The sequence below is a fragment of the Canis aureus genome, chromosome 9, assembly GCF_053574225.1.
Source record: "Canis aureus isolate CA01 chromosome 9, VMU_Caureus_v.1.0, whole genome shotgun sequence".
NCBI lineage: Eukaryota > Metazoa > Chordata > Mammalia > Carnivora > Canidae > Canis > Canis aureus.
The window spans coordinates 64068024-64077247 of record NC_135619.1 but is presented as its reverse complement, the minus strand read 5'-3'; positions in this window follow the sequence as shown (position 1 = coordinate 64077247).

The window sequence follows — 9224 nt, the reverse complement described above, 5'->3', positions numbered from 1 at the left end:
TATGAGAGAGGGTATGAGAGTCCTCGGGTGCTCACAGAGGGGTATAAACCATGTGCTGTATATTCTGTGGGTGACGGGAGTCACGGAAGACTGGGGGCCAGAAAATGATGGAACCAGAATGCATTTTAGGACAACTCATTACATGGCCATGGGCAGCTTCCCTGGGAGGAGGAAGTGAGTGGGGGCAAGTAGCCGTGGATGAGCCCTGGGAGTCACTAGGGATGAAAGACTTGCTGAGATCTTCCATTCAAGCATCAGAATCATCCAGAGTCCTTACCCCCCAAGACATTTTTGTTCTTTTTCTAGCATCCATCTTCTCAGACTCCCAGGTCTGATGGGCTTTTCTCCCCTCGACTGCCCAAGGAGCACATCTCACCTGGCACAAAGATAACTGGGAAGCATTGCAGAGGATGTCGGGGATAGAAGTAGTGGTCAAGAGATGAAGGGGGTTGAACCAAGGCAGAGGCTGTGGGGATGGTGTGGAGGGACCAGGGATAAGAACAATTTCCGAAGCAAAATCTACAGAATTTAGTGCATGAACGTCCAGGCACAATGAAAGGCATGTTAAGGCTAATTTTGAGGTTTCTGGATGCTAATTCTAGAAATACAGACAGAGGGTGCTTAGAGCAGAAGGACAAATAATTCAGATTGGGGCATATTGAATTTGAATTTGACATAACAGCAAAATTTCCAGGTGGAGGGTTCTTGGAGCTTACTTGAGACAGACCTTTGAAGTTCAGGAGGAAGTTGAGTGCTGATTATTGATGATTTGCGTTATCATTCGAAGGTGCGAAAGTGGATGTGATCACCAGAAAGAGCAGGTGGAAAGAAGAAAAGAGCCGATGGTAAAAACACCAGCATTACGAGATGGGCAGAGAAGGAAGAGCCAGTGAGAGAAACCAAGAAGGACTCGCTGGAAAGGCAGAAGGAAAACCAGGAGAAAGCGGAGTTCGAGAAAGGCAAGGGTTTCCAGAAATTGCAGTAGCAGGCTTGCCCAGGGCGAACAGGTAGAGTAAGCCACAGGGCACTCGTTAGTGCATTGTGGGAGCCAGGTGGAGGAAGGCATGGGAGGAGGGGAGGTGGATGGAAACCACGGCCCCCCACTCTTTGCCCAGTATCCAGGGATAGTCACCTTCCTCACTGAGTAACAGCCTCTGGACAACCAAACGCAAAGGAATTCCACATGACAGATGGAGGGCGGTGGTTTTCCTTGAGGCCTCTGCTTCGATTCTCTTCAATCCACCCTGCTTTCATTTAAGACCCGTTTATTCAGGGCTGCTAATGGTAGTGTCAGTGAAAGCCTTAATGATATCTTTGCCTTCTTGTTTTGTAAGAAAGTATTCCACTTCCCCATTTAACTTGTTTGGAGAATCTTCTGAAAAACTTGCCTTCCTGGTTTTTATCAATGGGAGTTCATATTTTCTCAGTCTTTTAAGGAATCAGCTCGTAGCTCATTGAGACAAAATGATCCATCTCACATTGAAAGCTTCTTATTGTCGAGTTCAATGTCATCATGAAGAGTCAATGGACGAATTACAAGTATTTACCATGATGTGATTGCTACGAGACAAAGAGAAAAGGCTGAATAAAGAGGATGAAGTCTGAATTGAAACATTTTCTTCTCTATTTAAAAAAACAGCAAGAAGAGGGGAGCCTGGGTGGCTCAGTGGTTTAGCACCTGCCTTCAGCCCAGGGCATGATCCTGGAGTCCCAGGATTGAGTCCCACGTCAGACTATGCATGGAGACTGCTTCTATTTCTGCCTCTCTCTCTGTGTGTGTCTCTCATGAATACATTAATAAAATATTTTTTTTAAAAAAACAGCAAAAATGATGTTTTCCCTGTCACTATGGAGGTTTTGTTTTGCTTTGTTTTATTTTATTTTCATTCTGGCTCAAACTCTAATGTTTTACATTGTTTGAAGTCATAGAAAAGACTCTACCCTGCCTGTGGTACCAGAAACACGAGTCTACAACCTACATTTTACCCATGCAGAAAGATATCAACATCTCTGGTTGACTCATGTATCACCAGCAGCCAAGGTAGTTAAATTCACCATAGGAGCACCTGGCTTATTCCACGGCCACGGATAGCCCCACACCTAAGAGTTATGGCAAGAGGAATCTGGTCATAAGAAGAGTGGGCGATCAGTGCAAACCCAGCACTACTGCTTGAAAAACAGTCGCTGGGTTGTTACAACTGGTATCCAAGAAAGAGACTATGGGACATGGCCCTTGTGTCAGTTGACAGAAGCTGACTCTGGATGATCTAAGCAGAAAATTCATTCATGTACAGCATGGTGGGTGGCAACAGGAATCCTCCGGAGGGCCGGAGGACTAGCTCTAAGATAATACAGCTTGGATCAAGGCCCAAAGTCATGTTGTAGACTGGTCTGCTGATGGCCCTGTCATTGCCCCCAAGGATGCTGTCCTCTGCCCTAAAGCTGCTGTCCCCTCTATGGCTACTGGATTCAGAACCATCCCACTTCTTCCTATCATCAGCTGCAGGGAGGATCTAGAGTATAAGCCTCCCCTCCACTGTAAGAAAGGCTGAGGAAATGGCGTTTGGCATCTCCAGTTTTCAGTGGGGAGGCGGCTCTGCCTCCTGAGGTTGGGGATTCCCCAGACACAAGAAGGAGGTCTTGGGCAACTCAAAAACAGATGTCATTCTTGCCCTTAAACCTGGGACTAGGTCTTCACCTTCATTATGGGCCTAGACCCATGCCCCGAACAGAGCACATGCCAGCAAAATTTTGGTTATGGATGCTCTGCCAGCATCCATTCAGGAATGAGTTACATGGGGCACCTGGGTGGCTCCTTGGTTGAGTGCCTGCCTTCAGCTCAGGGCATGATCCCGGGCTCCTGGGATCAAGTCCCACAGTAGGCTCCCCTGAGGGAGACTGCATCTCCCTCTGCCTGTGTCTCTGCCTCTCTCTCTCTGTGTGTCTCTCATGAATAAAAAAAATAAAATCTTTAAAGTTAAAAAAAAAAAAGAGTTACACCTCCCAGATTGCTATTAGCCTAGAGAGTTAAGCAACTTGACAATACACGTAGTCTTTGCTTTTTAAAGGTGTGGCTCCTTTGCTGAGCCCATTGTAATGTGGCCATAATAGTCACCATATTATGTGGCCATATTATAGTCGCCTTTTTGTGAGGAAGGGGAAGGGGCAGGGAGAGAGGGAGATAGAGAATCTTAAGCAGGTTCCAGGCCCAGTGCGACATAGAGCTTGACCCTGAGATCATGGCCTGAGGTGAAATCAAGAGTCAGATACTTAACCAGCTGAACCACCCAGGCGCCCATACAATCACATTTTTTGATGGGATCTTTGTTAAGGCCATTAATGAAATTCACTATCCACTCAATGAAAATCTCCCTCTGACCCCCATGAATACATTACAATTTGCATGGCATAAAAAAAATAAGGGAATAAAAGTGTGTAAACCCTCTGGTCTCTGTTAAGTGAGAGAGAGAAAAGATATCCTCAGCATTTTAAGATGAACATCTCAAAACCATACTCGGGGTGGCAAACGATATAATCTGTAGTGTTATTTGACAAGATTGTTCTCCTCATCACTGTCCACCGAAAAGCAAAGCATGGAGCTGATTGACTGGCAAGCCATCCATTTTCTGTGAAATAAGGAAAGCACTGGGGGCTGAAATGGTAAAGTTATCAAATATCTTACATCCAAACAGCTACCTTAAAATGACTTCCACACAGGCAACGTTTTCTTCCTGACAGTAATGTTTGCCATTTTAGCGTACAATATGGTGCCTTGCAGACACTAGAAACTCAATGAATTTCTTGCTGGTGATAACTGCTAGAGATAACATAAATTGCCTCTTATTATTTTGGTAACAAAAAACTTGGTGGGTTTTATTTTTTATTTTTTGGACCCTAAGGCGGAATTTTCACGTCCTAGACCAGAAAGTATAGGTAAAGCGTTAGACCTACTGTGCAGGCATTACTGATTTTGATGCATTTTCAAAAGATTATTGTTGCTGTTGGAGCCTTTGTTGCCAAGAAAGAAGAGTTCCTGTACACCACTCATCCAACTTCCGGTAACACTAATATCACAAATAGCCATGACAGGTGTTATCAGAACTAAGAAATTGACATCGATATGAACCGTCAACTAAACCGCACACTTCTTCGAATTTCCCTACCATTGCTTGTCATTGTGAAACTTGAGTACTTATTTGAACTTGAGGGTCCCACCCAGCCGCAGAACCACATTAATTCAGATGGACTGGGATTAGATACAGAGGTGGTCTAGAAAGACTATAAAATCTACCATTTTATTTTATTTTATTTTTTGCTGAAGAATTTTTTTGATTACTTTCATTGTACTTTATTTTTTTAATAATAAATTTATTTTTTATTGGTGTTCAATTTGCCAACATTCAGAATAACACCCAGTGCTCATCCTGTCAAGTGCCCACCTCAGTGCCTGCCACCCAGTTACCCCCACCCCCCGCCCTCCTCCCCTTCCACCACCCCTAGTTCGTTTCCCAGAGTTAGGAGTCTCTCATGTTCTGTCTCCCTTTCTGATATTTCCCACTCATTTTTTCTCCTTTCTCCTTTATTCCCTTTCACTATTTTTTATATTCCCCAAATGAATGAGAACATATAATGTTTGTCCTTCTCCGATTGACTTATTTCACTCAGCATAATACCCTCCACGATGTTTCTAGCAGCAATGTCCACAATAGTCAAACTGTGGAAGGAGCTTCGGTGTCCATCGAAAGATGAATGGATAAAGATGTGGTCTATGTATACAATGGAATATTACTCAGCCAAAATCTACCATTTTATATGCCAACCGTCAATATATTTTAAATTTTGACTTCAAATAATTTGTGTGCATGCCCTGATGTCATGCTCCCTGGAAACCAAGAATGTGGATACTCTCATACCCCACTTTACAGCTAAAACAGCAGGATTTGGGATTTCCAGCATTGTTTGCAAGATAGTTTAGCTGGGAAATGGCATGGCCAGGGTGTGGACGAAGGCCTCCCAGGGTCCAAAGCCCATGGCCTTGGCCATCACTACTGCAGTATGGACTGAAGGATATTTATCACAGGTGTGGTACCTTGGCCTGTCCATCTGCAGTCTTTGCCCAGGACCCACCTCCAAAGTTCATTGGGATGAGCTGGGGCAGGTGAGCCCGATATGGGAGGTCGTCCTGTAATGATGACATGTGACTCTAAGTGAAGGAGGGTTTTTTTCTGTGATGTGTGGAATCATTTCAGCCCTCAACTCCCACCCCAACCCAGCCCCCTCCAACAGGAAGCTTCCCCTGGCACGGCAGCTTGGGGCCACCCTGCTGCTGGACTGCCCTCCAGCCAGAGCAGCTGGGAGGAGCATGGTGCAAACATCCCCATGTGCCTTTTGCTTTTTTTTCCCCTCTGTGTTTCAAGGCTCAATTAACGCGTGTAAAGTGATCTGAAATGCAGGAATAAAAAGAGCTGGGGAGCTGCAGAGTGCCGGTCATTACCTGAGGTGAGACAGCTGAAAGAGAGGGGCCTAGGGAGACAAAGGGGGTCTGGGGAGAGGCGAGGCGTTCAGCTCAGCAGCCAGCTGGTTGGCACAGAGCCAGATCGGGCTGTTTCTGGCAGCGCTCTGCCCCAAGCTCTGTGTCAAGGCCTCTATTACAGTTCTGCTCAGAATTCCTCCAGGACTAAGCCCAAGCAGGACTGTAACTGGTCCCATGGAGAGGGGACGGGATGCCACCCATCCTCCACCGTTTGCCAACACAGAATCGTTTGCAAATTCCTAGATTCGGTCAATGAAGGAGGGGATGTGACCAATAGCAAAGATATGAATGATGCAAAGTGAACTTTGTTCGTTCCTTTTGACAAGCATGGGTTCGTGGTAGTGATTTAGTACTGTCACCTGTGGGAGGCAATAAATCCCTTATAAAGTGATGGGTGGAAATAATGAAGTCCGAGTCACGTCTCCCAAGTGTGTGTGAGTGAAAGGATGAGGCTACTGGTTTCGCGGAGAACGTTAAGTCTCATGACATCACACGGTGAAGGCAGGTGGCCTTTTATTGCAATGGAAACACGCGAAGAAGCAAGTGAAACATCTTGCTTTCACTACCACTTGATACCACCTGTATCTAGAAAGTCAGGGAGGGTTACACAGTTCGCTCCAGCAGGGCGAAGATTTCTGGGCACCTCTGTGTGTGCATGAACAGTGGCTATCTATACAGCCTATTCTAAACTGTTTATGATGATGGAGGAGAAAAAGATTTGTTTGGATAACCCGAAGTTTATATTAGGCTTTCATCGTGTTTTTATGTCCTGCTTAGGCTAATGGTTGGGTTGTTCTCCATCTCTTGAGCCCACAAACTGAGGATGTGGCTGCTGGCAGCACCCTGCAGCTTGGCAACTGGAGCAGAAGGAGGCCCACTTCCCCTGACTTCAGTTGGAGAATTCCAGAGGACTCTAGTGGGTCTGGCAGGGGGCCGAGGGTCTGCTCCAGGGCCAATCCTATGGAAGGGGAGGGAGGGTCACCCTTTAAGTTGCCTTCTCCTGTTCAACACCAGTCCACCGTGTGACATGGAAAACCCCCAAAGGAGAGGCAATAGCCATCCCCACTGCCGTTTGTTCCAACTGAGCAGTAAGAGGCCAGAAGACGTTATTGTCCCCAGCCTGCCCCAGAGGACTTCTCCATGGCCAGGACCCACGGCAGTCATCACCTTTGTTCTTTTCTGAGCATTGCGTTTGTGACTGACTCCCCCTGGAGTTGTGTCTGTGTAATACTTTAGCACATGTAATAGCATGTGTCGCCCATGGGCCACTGAGAGGTCGTTTGAAGACACCAGTGATGGTGTCCTTCAGGTGCGCATCGATTCTTGCCTGATCTAGTATAATAATAACCTCCTAAGTCTCCCTGTCTGTGTCTTGTTTCCTTCTAAATCATTCTCCCTACAGGCCCTAGAATGATCCTTGTAAGACAGAGAGTCCCTTTCAATACTTTGATGGTGCTTTTTATGTCAACTTGACTGGGCTAGGGGGTGCCCAGATATTTGCTCAGATACTAGATATGTCTGACATGGTGTTTTGAGTGAGATTAACATTCGATCAGCAGACTGAAAAAAGGGGATTGCTCTCCCTAATGTGGGTGAGCCTCATCTAATCGGTTGATGGCCCCTGAATAGGACAAATCAGCTGAGTAAGAAGAAACTCCTCCTGCCCAACTGCCTTGAGCTGGGACATCTGTTCTTCTCTGCCTTTGGACTGGAACTGATACGTTGGCTCTTCCTAGATCTCGAGCCTGCCAACATTCAGACTGGAACCACACCATTGGCTCTCCTGGGTCTCCAACTTACTGGCTGTAGATCTTGGGACTTGTCAGCCTCCCTAGTTGTGTGAGCCAATACCTTATCATAAATCTTCTCTCTATATTTTCATCCTACTAGGTCTGTTTCTCTGGAGAACCCTGACTGATACAAATACCTTCTGATTTACTAACTTCATTCATTCATTCATTTAAGAAAATTTATTGAGCACCTATTATTGGCTGATCACTGTTTCACGTTCTTGGCAATTATCAAGGAACAAAACAAAGAATCCTGGCCCATGGAACTTTTATTCGTGTGTGTGTGGGGGGTGGGGGGGAGTTGGTGATGGAGGGAGCCAGACAATGAATAATGGGAATAAGAGGATTAGTAATATGTTAGAAGGAAAAAGTGGAGCATGACATGGAGGATCAGGCGGGATCGAGAAGGGGACATTTGAACAAAGGCTTAGGGGAAATAAAGTGGCCTGCCACATGGACGTTATGATAAAGTTCACACCAGTGGACACTGGCCCCCCCACAACATCTCCAGTGGGATCTGTAGGCACTTCCTCATTAGAAACCTTTGTTTTAGCCACGCTGCTCCCAAGCAGCACTCTGACCTGCCTTGACCTTTGCCCAGGCCTACAACATCCTGTCCCGTGAAGATCGAAGAAGATCATCTTCTCCCCACTTGTGTTTATATCTTAACCCCTCCTTGCCCTGGAAGGTTCCGTCTCACGGCTTCTACCAAGGATGACTACCATGGTGATTTCTTGACCATCTTGAACTGGAGAACAATTGTCCCCTATTCATCGTGCAACCTTGGGTAAGTTTGTTCATCTCTGAAATGGGAATAAAATAGTCCCCTGGTTAAGAGGACTAGAATGAGAAAAAAAGCACATAAATTGACTCAGTGACTCTTAGCTGCTACAATTATTGCTCCTATGTCCCTCCTCCCCTGTTCTGTTATCCCAGAGACTCCAGAGTCTGCCCCTCCGCGGCTGGTCACATTCCAGAACCATTTCCAACCAGCCCACCTTCCCTGCTCCACACCCTGGCTGGATGTCCTGTTTCCTCACTCATAGCTCCCACCTTCCTCTCATCAACCTCTCCCCAGACCACGTTCTGGCTTCAGTGTTTTCTTGGCTTCCCTGGGCCTCTTATCCCTTGCTGGGTGGGATATTTCTTGATGTTTTAACTATTAAACTCTGTGCTTTAGCTCCCTATAAGCAAGCCCCAGACCTGCTGGATCAGGCCTATGGCCCCTGCTTGGGAAGGGAGGCAATGGGGTTTCTATAGTAGAGGGGAAACAAAGCCACCTCACTGTTTACCACAGAAGGATTTTTTTAAAGACATTATGTTTTTAATGACTGTTTGCAATGTACAGACAAATTGAGACGATAGTACAGAGAGTTCCCACATACCTCATACCCAGTTTCCCTTGTTAGTAACAGCTTACATGTTAATGTGTTTTTAAATTTTTTACTTTACTTATTATTATTTTTAGAGGGAGAGAGAGAGAGCATGTATGCAAGTTGTGGGTGTGTGGTGAAGAAGAACGAGAGAGACAATCCCAAGCAGGATCCATACTCAGAGTGGAGCCCAACATGGGGCTTGATCTCATGACCCTGAGATCATGACCTGAGCCGAAATCAAGAGGCAGACGCTTAACTGACTGAACCACCTGGGTGGCCCCTTATATGTTAATGTATGGTACATTTATTACCACTGATGCACCAATATTGATAAATTATTGCTACCTAAAGTCCATATTTTATGCAAATTTCCTTAGTTTTTCCATTCCAGGATCCATCTGGCGTATCACCATACATTTAAGATACATTTTTAAGGGCAGTTTGGGTGGCTCAGTGATTTAGCACTGCCTTCAGCCCAGGGCCTGATCCTGGAGACCGGGGATCGAGTCCTACATCTGACTCCCT